Raw genomic sequence first — 16678 nt, forward strand, 5'->3', positions numbered from 1 at the left:
AGCAGGGCGGGAGCGCGGCCCCGCGCAGTGCCCACCTCCCTGAGCGGCGGCCGCCGGGCTCCCCCGAGGCGCGGGGCGGGGCGGGGTGCGGGGTATCCCGGGCCTACCCGACCGGCTGCCTCGGTGAGGACATCCCCGTGCTGACTCAGGTCCCTCTTCCCACCTCTGCGGAGGGGCTCCTGGAGGGCCCGAGAAACTGTGTTTCATCTCCTTGAACAACAAAAGAATCCGTTTGCCACAAGGGATTTGGCGGCCATGGACGCGAGTTAGCTCCGTCCAAGTCCTCTGAAAAGGGCCCTTTCCCCCTTTTTTGGGGGGACTCGCTGCTACTCGGAACAGCCAACCTTCGTGTGCTGGGTTCATCACGGAGTTTTGTTTTGTTTTTAATTTACGGGACGTGTCTCCCCCTAGGCTGTGCGCTCCTAGGGCTGGGACTGTGTGTGCCCACTGGAGCCCAGAACCTGGGTCAGACGGTTTGTGCTGAGTAAGTGGAAATTCGTGCGCGGATCAATGAATGCACAACAGATCAAAGTGTCGAACAAGGCACCTTTTATTGCATTTCCCACAAGGATGGTAACTAGGTGTTTCTTCTATCCTGTATCCGCCGAGACTATTCCAAGCTCAGAAGGGCGGAAAGGGCCGTTGAACTTTTTGTTTTAATTAAGGTGAAATTCACATAACCTAAAATTAACTTCTTTAAAATGGATAATTCAGTGACATTTATTACATTTACAATGTTGGGCAACCAACATCTCTGTCTAGTTCTGAAACATATTACCCTGAAAGGAAAACCCACAGCGTCAAAGCAGTTGTTACCTGGTTCCCTTCTCACACTCACCCCCAATCTATGGGCAGCCACGAATCTGTTTTCTGTCTCTCTGATTTGCCTACTCTGGACATTTCATATACATGGAATCACAGTATGTGGTCTTTTATGTCTGACTTCCTTCATTTAGCTTGATATTTTTAGGGGCATCCATCTTGTAGCATGTATCTATCAGTACTTCATTTCTTTTTAAGGACTAGTAATATTCCACTTGTATGTACACCACAATCAGTCCATTCATCCATTGATGAATATCTCCTTTGTGAATAGTGCTGTAATTGTATTTGTCTGGGTGCCTCTTTTCAATTCTTTGAGAGATATATACCTAGAAGTGAGATTTTTGAGGAACTGCCAAAAAGTTTTTCCATAGTGGCTAACTGAATGATTTTACATTCCCACTAGCAGTATATGAGGGTTCCGTATTCTCCACATCACTATCACCATTCTTTTTTTATTATTATTACTTATTTGAGGCTATTGCTGCCCTCCCAACTCCCATTACCCACAGCCCTAGAACACAGGCTGAGCCAGGTCTTTTGACTACAAAGAAATACCCATACATTTCCCAGGATCAAAAGCACCAATAAAAGTGAAGATACTAGGGGTACCTGGGTGGCTCAGTCGTTTAAGCATCCTACCTTGGTTCAGGTCATGATCTCAGGTCATGATCTCACAGTTCGTGAGTTCAAGCCCGGCACTGGGCTCTGTGCTGACAGCTTGGAGCTGGATCCTGCTTCTGATTCTGTGTCTCCCTCTTTCTCTCTGCCCCTCCCCTCCTTGTGCTCTATCTTTCTCTCTCAAAAATCAGTGAACATTTTAAAAAACTGAATATAACTATAACAATTTTACTGCTTCTTGTTTATTATCATAACAATAATTTGTCTTGTGATCAAGTGGCTTTGAAACTGTCCAGAGAATCTGAAAACTAAGACCCTCCTGAGGGAGTTGCTATTGACAAACAAACTTTATGACAGTCACCTCACTGGAGCCCAAGGCAATACACCATTTCTACTAGAGTTTCCCACCCTAGTGCCATATTAGACATCCATAAATATTTCCTTCTTAAATAGGGATATAGTCCAGAGGAAACTATTGAGGTATGAAAATAGAAAATCACTTGGGATTAGAAATGTGATTGATAGATGGTACAGAAGGGGAAAAGCAGTGGATTTAACAGATAGATCTGGGTTTGAATCCTGACTTTACTGCCTGTATCTTCGTGAACTAAGTTAAACTCCTTGAATCTGTTTTCTCGTTTCTAAGGTAAGAATAATAATACTTACTTGGCAGAATAGATTAACCTGCCAGTCTTGACTTCAGTAAATCACCAGATCATTATTGTTATTTTTGTTTATTTAAAGTAATGACGATTGACACATGACTCACATGGTGAACTGCTGCTAACGAAACACAGAAAACTCATATTTAAATTTAAAAATATTTTTTAATGTCTATTTATTTTTGAGAGAGAGAGAGAGAGAGAGAGAGAGAGAGAGAGACCATGAGCGGGGATAGGGAAAAGGGAGATAGAGACACAGAATCTGAAGCAAGCTCCAGGCTCTGAGCTGTCAGCACAGAGCCTGAAGCGAGGCTAGAACCCCTAACCATCACCTGAGCTGAGGTTGGACACAACCAACTGCACCACCCAGTTGCCCCAGAAAACTCACATTTAATTATGTCTCCTTCTTGAATCAAGAGAGCAAATGATCTTCAAAACTAACATGACCAGGGAATCTACTCAGACCTGTAATGTGCTCACTGCCCTCCCAGTTCTCTCTGTGTCCCTAACTTAGTTCTTTCTATGTTCCTTGCCCTTGAACAAGCTTCTTTAATCTGTCTGAAACTTCTCTGGAAAGTAGAGTAGCAATACATACTTAACAGGGTTGTTTGGTGACTCAGTACCATATTATGTCTCTAAAGGGCTTAACACAATGCAAATTTCATAGAAAATAATCAATGTTAGCTCTTATTTCATTATTAATAATAAAGCTGTTATTGGGCATCTGGGTGGCTCAGTCGTTTAAGCGTCTGACTTCGGCTCAGGTCATGATCTTGCAGTTTGTGAATTTGAGCCCCACGTCAGCCTCTGTGTTGACAGTGCAGAACCTGGAGTCTGTTTTGGATTCTGTGACTCCCTCTCTCTCTGTCTGCCCCTCCCCTGCTCACTCTTTCTCTCTCTCTCTCTCTCTCTCGAAAATAAATAAATATTTAAAAATTAATAATAATGATAGAGCTGTTGTAACTTCTCTGTAGAAAATGTTGACAGAAGGGTATAGTCCACACAGTCATACAGAAAGGAAGTCATACAGAAAGAACACATCCATCCACATTCACCTCTTCCCCTAGAGCAAGAGGGTTGCCTCAGGCGGTCCATCCCCATGCTGGAGATGCATGATGCAATGCACTCTGCTTGCTTGTTTTTTTTTTTTTAATGTTTTTATTTATTTTTGAAAGAGAGAGAGACAGCGTGAGCAGGGGAGGGTCAGAGAGAGAAGGAGTCACATGATCTAAAGACAGGCTCCAGGCTCTGAGCTAGAGGTCAGCACAGAGCCTGACGCGGGGCTCAAACCCACAAACCGTGAGATCATGACCTGAGCCGAAGTCAGACGCTTAACCGACTGAGCCACCTAGGCTCCCCTCTGCTTGCTTGTTGAAAACAACTCTGAAAATGGTCTCCCCTATGCTTGGATCCTGTCTCACCAAGCAGTCTTGACATAGGAGTTGGTTTCTACAAAAGTTTTCTTATAGGAGGAAAAAACAGATGGACCATCGAACCTGAACACTCTAGAGTTCTGAGAAAGTACAGTTCTCTTTGCAAATTAATACACTGGATTTAGTTTATCCATGTGCCTGTTACGATTTTTACTGGCCAGATCCAGTCTCCCTAAAATCTAATTAGGTACAGACAGTAGATTACTTTCATCTGGGTCTTTGGGTGGTAAGGAATAGATTCATTCAAATTTTCTAAAGAAGATGTTTATTGAATTGCAGTTGAATTGAAAGACAAGAACCCAAGCTGAGCAGGGCTTCGCAGGAACCTTAAAGCCAATAGGAACAAATTTTTTCTTTCTCTTATTTGAGGTATGTCTTTCTATGTCTGTCTCTCTGACTTCTTGTCTCAGTCTCCTCTCTTTGTCTTGGTCTGCCTTTGTCTCCCTCTGCCCATGTGCACCCCCTATACCCCAGGCTGCTCCTTCTGCTTACTCACCTGCACTTAACCATCATAGATACCCCGGCCTAGGGTAGAAACCTCCTCCTTGTCTCTTGGTTCATATTTACCCACACAAAAAAAGTGATTGGTCCAGCTCATCATTTCATGCCAGGACACAGCCGGCAGCTTCTGAATTGACTGGTTTGGGACTAGAAGTCCACTTCTGACTCAATCGGCAGTTGTGGGATGTGAGGGAGAATAACCACCCAGCACCCAGGAACTGGGAGTGTGAATATTCACCAGAAGCTGGCATGGGTGGGCGGATGCACCAAAATCATACTTTCTGAGCCAGATATCAGGATAAGTTGTACTAAAAGTATTTGCAATCCACTCTCTGATGGTAGAGATAGTCTAGGAGGTATAGTTCTGATGCTAAAATATCAAAACTTCTAAAGCCTTTTGATAGCTAATGACAATAATGAACAAAGATTTTTGAAAATCTTAGTCACTATAAGATGGCGAGTGATTTTATAACCTGGAATACACACATCACAGAATTGTGGAGAGGATTAAGTGAGGTTTGTATATAAAAGTCACTTTAGTAGTTCCCATATATACAAGCTATTATTATCACATAGTGGAAGACTGATCTGTAGTGACCCCACTAAGATGCAACTATACTATCAGGTCCTTCTGTCTCTTGGCATATTTCTCTTTAAATACAATATCAAGCACAGATAAGCAGGAAGATAGTTTTAGGAAGCTTCAGGGATTCCTGCTAGGATCTTACCACTTGAGGGCATTGAGTTAATTTTCTATCTGAACATCTTCTCCTATAAGTTGGAGAAAGACAGGCTATTCTTCAATGGCCAGATATATCCAAATACCTTTCATAAGATGTGGGCACTGAGACCAACAAAAATGCCTCAGTCTACAGGATCTAGCTGTCCAGGGAAGGAATGAAGGGCATGGAGCATGGAGCGCTGAACAAGAGGCCACAGGTGGAGATACTGAGGGGAAAAAAGGCCAATGTTGATGAAACAATCTAGAAGAGTTATCAGATCAGAAAGTGATGGGGGCGGGGCGGGGGGGAAGCCAAAGTGAAATCCAGGCTTCCTGAAGATTCCAGGACTCAGGGAGTTCAACCTGAGTTGAACACTACCCTCTACCTTTCTGTGAGACCCACCTTGTCTATTTTACTTTATTTATTTATTTAAAAAAATTTTAATGTTAATGTATTTTTAAGAGAGAAAGAGAGTATGAGCAGGGGAAGGGCAGAATTCGAAGCAGGCTCCAAGCTATGAGATGTCAGCACAGAGCCTGACGTGAGGCTCAAACTCACAAACTACAGGATCATGACCTGAGCTGAAGATGCTTAACTGACTGAGCCACCCAGGCAACCCCAACCTTGTCTATTTTCTTTTATTTTTTTTTGATGTTTATTTATTTTTGAGAGAGAGAGAGAGTGCATGGGTGGGGTAGGGCACAGAGAGAGAGAGAAAGAGAGAGAGAGAGAAACAACAGAATCCGAAGCACTCCAGGCTCTGAACTGTCTGCACAGAGCGTGACACAGGGCTTGAACCCACGAACTGTCAGATCACGGCCTGAGCCGAAGTAGGACACTTAACTGACTGAGCCACCCAGGTACCCCCACCTTGTCTATTCACAAGCTGCTGGACACTGAAATTGCTGGTGCCATAGCAATGTGACGTTAACGTTGAAGGGGTTTTGGGGAACATGTTGGTACCAAGGTGTGTTAGTTATTTATTGCTGTGTAACAAATTCCTCCAAAATTTAGAGGCGGAAGCCAACAAACATTTATTATCTCACAATTTCAGTGGGTCAGGAAGCAACTTAGCTGAACAGTTCTTCCACAGGGTCTGTCACATGGTTTTGGTCAAGATGTCAGCTGGGGCAAGAGGCAGATTTCAGTGTTCTTGTAGACCCCAAAATTGTCCTCAGAGGTGCTCATCTGTCCTTCATCTCGTCTGCATCCAGACTCAACAGCAACAGCATCCAGACTCGAGGCAACAGCAGCCTGCACTCACTCACAGCTGCCACCATTGCATCAGGTCCTTGATAATGTCCAAAGACACTGGGGCAAGCCTGCATTACTTTTCATAAAACTGTTGGAAACTGTTCTGTATTTCTAGACCTCCTCTGCCACTAATAGGCTGTGAAACCTTGCGAGAGAGAGGTTTAGTGCCTGAAAAATGAAGAGTTTGGTTCAGATCCTCAATGGCTATTTTGGCATTATTGGCCACTGCTGTCTTCCTTTCACTATCCAATTTCTAACACAACAATTCCATTGCTAGGTGTCTCTTCTGGAAAAATATTTACCTGTGGTTACAAAGAGGCACGTTCATTGCAGCATTGATGATGGAAAGTAACGGAAGGCATGAGGGAGAGAGGCAGAAAGGAAGAACAAGGAGGAGGAAAGTAGGAGAAGGATGAGGAAAGAAAAGGATACAGGGAGAAGGAAATTTTGGAAAATACCTAAGGGCCCATCAATAGGAGAAGTCTTCAATAAACTATGATTTTTTATAGGACTAACAAAGCAATCTATTGATGTGGGGGTGTTTTTGTTTGCTTGCTTATTTTTTATTTTGTTTCATTTTGCCCCGTCATTTTGACTCTACAATTTAATTTTTTTAAATTTTTTTTAAATACCTGGCTAGACTTTGTTTCCAGATGTTTTTAATGTTTGTTTATTAATTTTGAGAGACAGAGAGAGATGGGAGGGGGTAGGGGCAGAGAGAGGGAATCCCAAGCAGACCCCTTGCTGACAGCACAGAGCCTGATGTGGGGCTTGATCACATGACCATGAGATCATGACCTGAAGTGAAATCAACCAACTGAGCTTAACCGACTGAGCCACCCAGGCGCCCCATTGACTCTACAATTTTAAACTGGTGAACATTTTAGTCTTTGGTATATTCTAACCCAGGACACTGTGATCTAAGGACGTTTTGACCCATTTTCATGCAACTAAAAAGTTAGCTTGCTCTTAACTCTACAGCAAATATGAATAGGCAGTACTGTGAGTGAAGCTAGAAAAGCAAGAGAGCTACAAAGATGACAAGGAAATTTTACTCCTCTGGAGCGTCTGAAAGGGTTTGCTTACAATATTCTCATAAATTAACTATGAATTAGTATAAACTGTCAGTATTTTATCCAATTCATAATAAATATTTCTGTGGACCCAATACAAAGTTGACAGTGGCTACAAGTGCACATGACAGATGTCAGATCTGCTAACTTTGACTTGGAAAAACAGGACTTACCGGAAATACTAATCACAAACTAGAACTCAAATGGCAGAAAAGCTAACCAAGTAAGTAGAAAATAGAAAAATTTCATAAAAATTGATTTTGTTAATCCCATCAGTTACAATTTCGGTAAAATAAAAATGTAAAAAATTGGTGACAGTCATTAAAACAAGGAATATATGAGAAACTTTCACAGCCAAGAGGAGTAGGAAGGGACATGACAAATATAATGTGCTGTGTGGATGAAACCAGGAGCCAAAGGGGGATATTAGACAAAGTAAATCTGAATGGAGTATGAGTTTTGTTAATAATAATGTATTGGTGTTCCTTTTCCCAACCGCAAGCTGGACATAGTTGGGATAATGCTGACTGAAAGATAGAGAACAAATTGGGTTTAAAAAAATAATAGTGATGATGATGGTGATGAAGATGATGATGGTAATGATGATGATGTATCAGTACAGGTTCATTCATTGTGACAAAGGCCCCATACTAATATGAGGTTAACAATAGGAGAAATTGGGTGTGGGGGTATCTGCAAACACTGTACTATCTTTAGTTTGTAATGACTTTGACTGTTTCAGGAAATATTAGGTATTTTATAGGATGTCCCTCAGTTTTTCTCAATATTAGATGGGCATTATGGATTTGGGGGAGAGAAGTAACTATTAGAATTTTTAATTGAGAAATCCTCGGTATCTACACTACCTGCACATATGGAAAAAGGGTACAGACAAGGGTTTTAGGAGCATTTTTTGATAAAAAGTAAAAACATCTATTGATAGAGAAATGATTAAATAAACTATGAAATAGTCATAGTGTAGAACACCATATTTCATTGACTACAGGAAGTCATCAATCATAGACATCATTATTTTATACATCACTAAGAAAAATGCTCCTAATTAAACTATGACACACTTATCACTCATAATTTTTATTTCATACTTATTCAGAAAGCCAACTAAGACTTAAGGCATGGATTTTTTAAAAATTTCATATCACCCTTGTGCATACACTAAAAGGAAAGTATTCATGAAATAAATTAAGACATATCTAAATCTTCTCAGAGCCTGAGCCTTCTGAATCATGTTTAGACTCAGAATCATCAATATTCCAGGCTGCTAACATCCATCTGCAAGTTTTGAAGCATATCCGGCAGGCAATGACAGCTACATCACTAATGCTGCCTAGCCGACAGCGATTGTAAGGTGCATACCAATTTTAAAGATCATAAAATGTGAATGAAAAAGTGTGCCTTTGAATAATGAAACAAGGGTATCAGGCAGCAGCTAGAGGAGCCAAGGAAGTTTCATATATGCTGCCATGCAAAGTTCTAATTCATACTGCAAGAAATATATACACTATGAGCTCATTTATGGAAAAAGCAAAATCAACCTCTCTATTTCTGCAGCAGACACTGAAAAGTTGGTTCCCCAAAAGATATTCACAACTTGCTTTTACTGTGCCATTCTATACTTTAGATACTTGCAAGGTAAATTCCTTTCCTAGACTTCCCGGTCGATAGAGGGATCATGCGATACAGCTCTGGCCAATGAATTGTGGGCAGATGTTCTGGTAGGCTTCCTTTGGTGAATAAAAATATAAAACGTCACAAGAAGATGACTTTTGTCCTTTCCTGTCTAGTGTGTGGACACACTCTTAGAGGAGCAGCAATCACCTTGTGGCTTGTGAGGACAAAAGCCAAATGCTGTAGATGGTGGACGTGAAAGAAAGAGCCTGGGCTCCTGATGCTATCACAGGGCTGTCCTGCATCGCTGGCTCTGCCCTGCCTGCCCCTGAGCTTCTTTCTGAATGACACCAGTGAACTGCCTTCTTTTGGTGGGTATTCAGTTGGCTGAATAAAGTCCTAACTGTTATAAGTCACACATGTGTGGAGATAGATAGATTTAAAAATATCTGAACAAAGTATAGACTAAACTGATAAAAGACAACTGGAGGTGGGAGTGGAATGGGGAGGGGATGTTGGGAGGCTTTAGCTTTCTTTTTACTTTTTGAATTTCTTACAACATAAAGGTATACACATACTACCTATATAAGTTTAAAAAAAATTTTTTTATAAGACTGATGTCACATGGAAAGAGACAGGACAGGAAAGGCACTTACAATGGGGCAGCACCTCAGGCTGATATTTTTTCAGATGACTTAAGCCCAGGAAGACAGAAGATTTTCCACTGAGCTATCAGTTTACTATCCATTCAAAAAGGTTAGTTTGGATTGATTGATTCTTTTTTAAAAGTGCTTATTTATTTATGTTTGAGAGAGAGAGACAGAGACAGAGAGAGAGCATGCTTGCACATGGGAGTGAGGCAGAGAGAGGGAGAGGGAGAGAAAGAATCCCAAGCAGGCTCCAGGCTCTCAGGATAGAGGCACCCAGGGGAGCTCCATGTGATATCATGACCTGAGCTGAGACCGTAACTGACTGAGCCACCCAGGCACACTTGGATGGATGTATTCTTACTGCAGACTGCTTCATAATGAACACCAGTTCTTTTCCTAAATGCTCATAAATTACTTTTGATATGATCCATTCTGGGTTTGTATTGGTGCTCAGTAAGTGTCAAGATTACTAGATCGCATCTTTCAAGATCTACTTTCTCTCCTTTTTAAAATCAGAATAGGGGCGCCTGGGTGGCTCAATCAGTTAAGCCTCTGACTTTGGCTCAGGTCATGATCTCATGGTCCCTGGGTTTGAGCCCCGCGTCGGGCTCTGTGCTGAGGGCTAGCTCAGAGCCTGGACCCTGCTTCAGATTCTGTATCTCCATCTCTCTCTGACCCTCCCCTGCTCGCGCTGTCTCTCTCTGTCTCTCAAAAATAAATAAAAAACATTAAAAAAAAATCAGAACATGCTCCAGTCTTGAATTTCCTGTTACTTCACACATACTCTGATATTTTCCAAGGATTACTAACATAGCAGTTGCATACAAAAGATCCTGGCACAAAAAACACAGTATGATAACTGTTATGCTATTAATAATGGTAATGATAATAATAGTACTTATCACTTACTGGGCGTTTTCTGTGTGCCAGGCATAGTGCTAAGCAATTTACACACAGTCTCATAATCTTCACAAAAGCCTGGTGCGGTCCATGCCTATTATCAGCTCCATTTTATTTTATTATTTAAGAAAAATATTTATTTACTTATTTTTGAGACAGAGGCAGAGGGAGAGAGAGGCATAGAGAGAGGGAGACAGAGAATTCCAAGCAGGCTCTGCAATCCAATCCAGGGCTCAAACCCACCAACTGTGAGATCACAACCTGAGCCAAAATCGACAGTCCCATGCTCAACTAACTGAGCCAGCCAGGCACCTCTTCATATAGGTAGAATCAGGCAGGTAATTTGCCCAAGTCCACAGAGTCACACCAACTCATAAATGTACTGAAACCTGCAAAGCACTAGCTCTTGACCATTAAATTTAATTGAAAGAAAGGCAAAATCAACAGACTTCTACTGTTACCGTTAAGCAAACAGGTTTCCAACAGGTTCTCTTTGAATATCGGCCCGACAGCCCCTATACAGACCCATCTTCCCTAACTCCGCGGAGCCAGAGCCGACTACTTTCTTATCCTTTCCGTATTTTCCTTATCACCGCAGACTAAGCTCCGAAGCCCCGCCCCCGCCTCCCCCTCCACTAGCCGGCGGCGCCTCCTGCGCAAGCGCACTCTAGCCAAGCTGTTGACCAAGGTTCAGCGCTTCCCCGAGTGCGGGAGACAGGTGCAGAGGGGCGCGCGGTGCGGGCCCGCGCTTGGAGGTGGGCGGGGCCTTTGTGTAAACTGCGAGCGCCCCGGGCTTTGGGCTTGCGGAAATAAATGGCGGGGAGTAGGCTTTTCGCCCGGAAGGAACTTCAAGAAGTTTCCATGCACAAACAAGAGTTTCATCATCCATCCATTTATTCCAGAAATATGTCTGAGTGACTACTGTGTGCAGGAACCCACCTGGCATGAATAGTGTCCTCCCTGGGCTCCCGCACTTGATAGAACATGCGAGAGGGACAGACTAGGAAATGTGAAAGATGTCCCTTTAAATCCCCCTCTCCCCCCAACATCCAAGCATGAGAATATTTAGGAAGAAATATGGGCCTAAGTCGGGGTTCATGTCCACACATACCAGGGAAACAGCAATTAGTTTGCTTCTAAACCCGCCATTCCATTCTCTTCTGTTCTCCATGGCGCTTGTACTTACCCCATCAGCACTTACGTCAGTCTTGCTTTCTAGAAACTTACACTCTAGTGGGCTTAGAAGACAGGGAAAGTTGCACTCAACAAGAGAGGCAAATAGCTGGAGAGGATTTGTAGAAGAGGCAGTCCTCACCCTGGTCCCCAGGATTATCATGGTGGTTCAAAGTAACTAGGTAATGATAGGCCTGACATACTCAAAATACTTGAGAAAGTGAGAGGCCTCCCTCAGGAAGCTCACTGTCTTTAAAAAAAAAAAAAGAAAAATTAAAGATTGGAAACAGCATGTTGTGCTGTTAACTAGGAGAAAGCAAAATAAATAAATAATGGTTAGAAAAATATGTTTCCCTTGCTTCTTTGTATTTTTGTGGAAAACTGTTTTTATTGCCGTCCTATTTCATCCAAAGTTTTAAAGTTTCTCAAATCTGCAGCAACCTGAGCCATTTTTGCATGAGTTTCTATTTTTTCATTGTCTACTTCATGTCACCCCTCTGCCCTCCCTTCCGGTTCTTCCTCTATTTTCCTATCACATTCTGCTAATAACTAACAAATCCTACATTGTAGAAATAGTTTCTGCTCCCATTGTTCAGCTCTTAAACTATCTTTCTTTCCAGAATATAGCTTTCATTGATTTAAAAAAAAAAAAGCAGCCAAATCTTTTTTCTTTTTTTTACTTATATTGACTTAAAAAAATTTTTTTTTTCAGTGAGCTCTGCACTCAATGTGGGGCTGAAACTCACCATCTGAGATCAAGAGTTGCATACTTCGCCTAGTCAGCCAGGGGACCATATTGACTCTCTTACAATTTCCCAGTTCCAAAAAAGCTTTCTATCCATCCAGTCTTACGATCAAGAAATCTCAGATTTTTTGACACTGTCCCCACTCCGACACCACCATGTCAGGTGTATTACTAAATCTTCTCAATGTTACGTCCCCCATATTTCTCAAACCTTCCTTTGTCTCTCCATTGCCATCCACCAACTTAGTCCAACTTCTCGCTTGGATTAGCCCTATCCTCACCTCCATTTCATTTTTGCCAATCCAGTTACCCAGTCCATTCTCCCCTGAAGAATTTTATTTTTTTTTAAATAATGTTTATGTATTTTGAGAGAGAGAGAGAGTGAGTGTGTGTGAGTGTGTGTATGTGAAGGGAGGGGGGCAGAGGAAGAGGGAGAGAAAGAATCCCAAGCAGGCTCCACACTCAGCTCAGAGCTGATTTGGGGCTCCATGCCACAATCCTGAGATCATGACCTGAGTGGAAACCAAGAGTCAGATTCTCAGTTGACTGAGCCACCATGGTGCCCCTCCCCTGAGGAATTTTCTTAATTCACAAATCCAGTTTTTCATTGAATGCCTAATACCTATCGATGGTTTACTTTATTTTTTAAGGACAAAAACCAAAATCCTTAATGGAACCTACAATGTGGTCCTGCCAACATTTTCACTCTTTGACTCTGTTCTCCCCTTTTGTCTTTGTGTTTCATCCACTGCTCTTTCAGTACCTTAAACATGCTCTCCTACCTCAGGAACTTGGCACAAGCTATTCCTTAGGTTTAGTATGTTCTTTTTCATATTCATTATGTTCTTTTTTTAAAATTTTCTAACTTCATTGAGGAATAATTGACAAATATATGTACTTTTAAAGTGTACAACATGATGGTTTGATATATGTTAGCTATACTCGCCATGCTTGCTGTACCTTAGATCCTCAGAACTTATTCTTTTAACTGAAATTTGTACCTTTGACCTACATTTCCCCATTTCCTCCTCTCCCACAGCCTCTAGCACAACCACCATTCTATTCTCTGATTCTATGAAATTGGCTTTTTTTTCTAGATTCCACACATGAGTGATACCATACAGTATTTATCTTTCTCTTTCTGGCTTATTTTACTTAGCATAGCACCTTCACCCATGTTGTTGCACATGAAAAGATTTTCTTCTTTTTATGGCTGAAAAGTATTTCACTTTATATTTGTAATGAGAAATGTATATCTCATATTATATATATTATAGATCTCTCACATTTATCTTATATTACATATTACATATCATTACATGTTATAATATATTTCATTTACTCATATATGAGATATATATATATGCACACACATATATATATATAGGCATATTTTCTTTGTCCATTCATCCATCAACATGTAGGTTGTTTCCATATCGTGGCTACAGTCAATAATGTTGCAATGAACATGGGAATGCATATATCTCTTTGAGATAGCGATTTTATTTCTTTTGGATATATATCCAGAAGTGGCATCATTGAATCATATATTAGTTCTATTGTTAATTTTTTGAGGAACCTCCATATTGTTTTCCATGATGGCTATACCAATTTACATTCCCATCAGCATAGAATAAGAATTCCTTTTTCTCCACATCCTTGCCAACATTTTTTATCTTTTGTCATTTGATAACACCTATCCTAACAGGTGTGAGGTGACTTCTCCTTGTGGTTTTGATTTGCATTTCCCTGATGATTAATGATGCTGAGCACCTTTCCATATACCTATTTGCCATTTGAATATCTTCTTTGGACTCATCACATTCTTAATACCTACACATACTTTAGATCTCAGATTCAACATAACTTCTTCTTTTTTTTTTTTTTTTGGCTGGATACAGTATACTTTATTGATGGTACATGATAAGGTAGGGCTCCTAAGCCCCTCCCCTTTTTCAGGGGGTCTGGGATGGAAATTGGAGGTCAGGAGATTCTCAAATGTGTTGGGGGATGAATTGGGGCAAGGACTCCACAGCAGCTGAGGGCCTCTCTTCTTCCTCCTGCTGGGGCTCATGGTCCAGGGGGTTCTTACTCCTTGGAGGCCATGTGGACCATTAGGTCCACCACTCCGTTGCTGTAGCCAAATTCATTGTCATACCAGGAAATGAGCTTGACAAAGTGGTCATTGAGAGCAATGCCAGCCCCAGCATCGAAGGTGGAAGAGTGGGTATCACTGTTAAAGTCGCAGGAGATGACCTGGTCCTCAGTGTAGCCCAGGATGCCCTTGAGGGGGCCCTCTGATGCCTGCTTCACTACCTTCTTGATGTCATCGTATTTGGCAGCTTTCTCCAGGCGGCAGGTCAGATCCACGACGGACACATTGGGGGTGGGGACACAGAAGGCCATGCCAGTGAGCTTCCCGTTCAGCTCAGGGATGACCTTGCCCACAGCCTTGGCAGCGCCAGTAGAAGCAGGGATGATGTTCTGGGCGGCCCCTCGGCCGTCACGCCACAGCTTCCCAGAGGGGCCGTCCACAGTCTTCTGGGGTGGCGGTGATGGCATGGACTGTGGTCATGAGTCCCTCCACAATGCCGAAGTGGTCATGGATGACCTTGGCCAGAGGGGCCAGGCAGTTGGTGGTGCAGGAGGCATTGCTGACAATCTTGAGAGAGTTATCATACTTCTCGTGGTTCACGCCCATCACAAACATGGGGGCATCAGCAGAAGGGACAGAGATGATGACCCTCTTGGCCCCACCCTTCAAGTGAGCCCCAGCCTTCTCCATGGTGGTGAAGACCCCAGTGGACTCCACAACATACTCAGCACCAGCATCACCCCATTTGATGTTGGCGGGATCTCGCTCCTGGAAGATGGTGATGGGCTTTCCATTGATGACAAGTTTCCCGTTTTCAGCCTTGACTGTGCCATGGAATTTGCCGTGGAATCATACTGGAACATGTAGACCATGTAGTTGAGGTCAATGAAGGGGTCATTGATGGCGACAATGTCCACTTTGCCAGAGTTAAAAGCAGCCCTGGTGACCAGGCGCCCAATACGGCCAAATCCGTTGACTCCGACCTTCACCATCGTGTCTCGGGGACGCAGCTGGCACTGCACCAGAAGATGCGGCTGTCTGTCGAACGGGGAGGAGCAGAGAGCCTCAACATAACTTCTTAAGAGAAAACTTCTCATGGGGTACTTGGGTGGTTCGCCCATTAAGTGTCAGACTTCAGCCCAAGTCATGATCTCACAGCTCATGCGTTGGAGCCCAGCTTCCGGTTCTGTGCTGACAGACAGCTCAGAACCTAGAGCCTGCTTTGAATTCTTTGTCTCCCTCTCTCTCAGCCCCTCCCCCTCTCACACTCTGTCTCTCTCTCAGAAATAAACAAACATTTTTAAAAATTTAAAAAAATTGAATGTTTTATTTATTTTTGAGGGAGAGAGAAACAGTGTGAGCAGAGCAGGGTCAGAGAGAAAGGGAGACACAGAATCGGAAGACAGGCTCAAGGCTCTGAGCTAGCTGTCAGCACAGAGCCGGATGCAGAGCTTGAACCCACAGTGAGATCATGACCTGTGCCACAGTCGGTTTTGTGCCGAAGTCAGACGCTTAACTGACTGAGCCATCCAGGCACCCCCCGAAAAAACTTTTTTTTAAGAGAAAACTTCTTTGACTCACAGACCAGGCCATTACAGAGAGATTTCCATTTACCTCTCCAGATAACATTCTCCACCTTTCCTACCATTCTTTGTATCGAAGGAGGCCAACATGTATGGACCACACCAAAGACTCCCTGGCCCTCTGGCTTATGGGGGAGAACAATCTCAGTGGGGAGCACTGGTAAGAGCCAGGTGGGGTATTTTGGCATTTATTCCTCTGATCTCTCCTTTGGGATTGCTGCAGGTAGTCTGTTCCCTTAACCAAGTGCCTACTACAGGTTACATCAGTCAGGGGTCTCTACCAAGTGTTCTTTGTTTCCAGATTCCAGTAATTGCCCACTCCTCCCTCCTCTTGCCCAATGTGGCACATATGGCATTATTGCTTGTGATTTCCCTAATCCCTACTCATTCCTTTCTGAATAGATCTTGTATTAAAACACTCCTCACATTACTCTCTTGAAGTGTGCCATCTGTTTCCCCCAGGGACCCTGATTGAGACATCGCCCCAAGGAATTTTTCATGTAACTAAAATTTACATCACTAGTGTCAAGACTTTTTCTTATAGCCAACAACAATGGATTTTCTAGTCAGTTATATTTACAGAAATTGAATGCTGTCTGTTTATTGGAAAGTTATGTTTTTATAAAAAAAAGGATACAAAATATACGTTGAATTTAACTTAATTTTATAAAACAAAACAAATTAGAAACAGATGTGTATATATACAAAAGATTCAATGTATTAACACTCCAAAATGGTGATAGTCAATTCTGAAGTGATGGGATTATTTTTTCGTTAGAATTTTCTATATTTTCCTTGCTTTTGGAAAAAATGCT

The 16678-nt window shown here is 42.4% G+C and overlaps 1 pseudogene across 1 annotated transcript; it reads right to left on the bottom strand.

Annotated features, from left to right (window-relative positions):
- Positions 1-14223: 14223 nt before the first annotated feature.
- On the bottom strand, positions 14224-15344 carry LOC115276652 (annotated as a pseudogene). Its single transcript, XR_003902042.1, has one exon. The product of XR_003902042.1 is annotated as a glyceraldehyde-3-phosphate dehydrogenase pseudogene (transcript).
- Between the last annotated feature and the right edge of the window lie 1334 nt (positions 15345-16678).

Source organism: Suricata suricatta, chromosome 13 (assembly GCF_006229205.1).
Source record: "Suricata suricatta isolate VVHF042 chromosome 13, meerkat_22Aug2017_6uvM2_HiC, whole genome shotgun sequence".
Lineage (NCBI taxonomy): Eukaryota > Metazoa > Chordata > Mammalia > Carnivora > Herpestidae > Suricata > Suricata suricatta.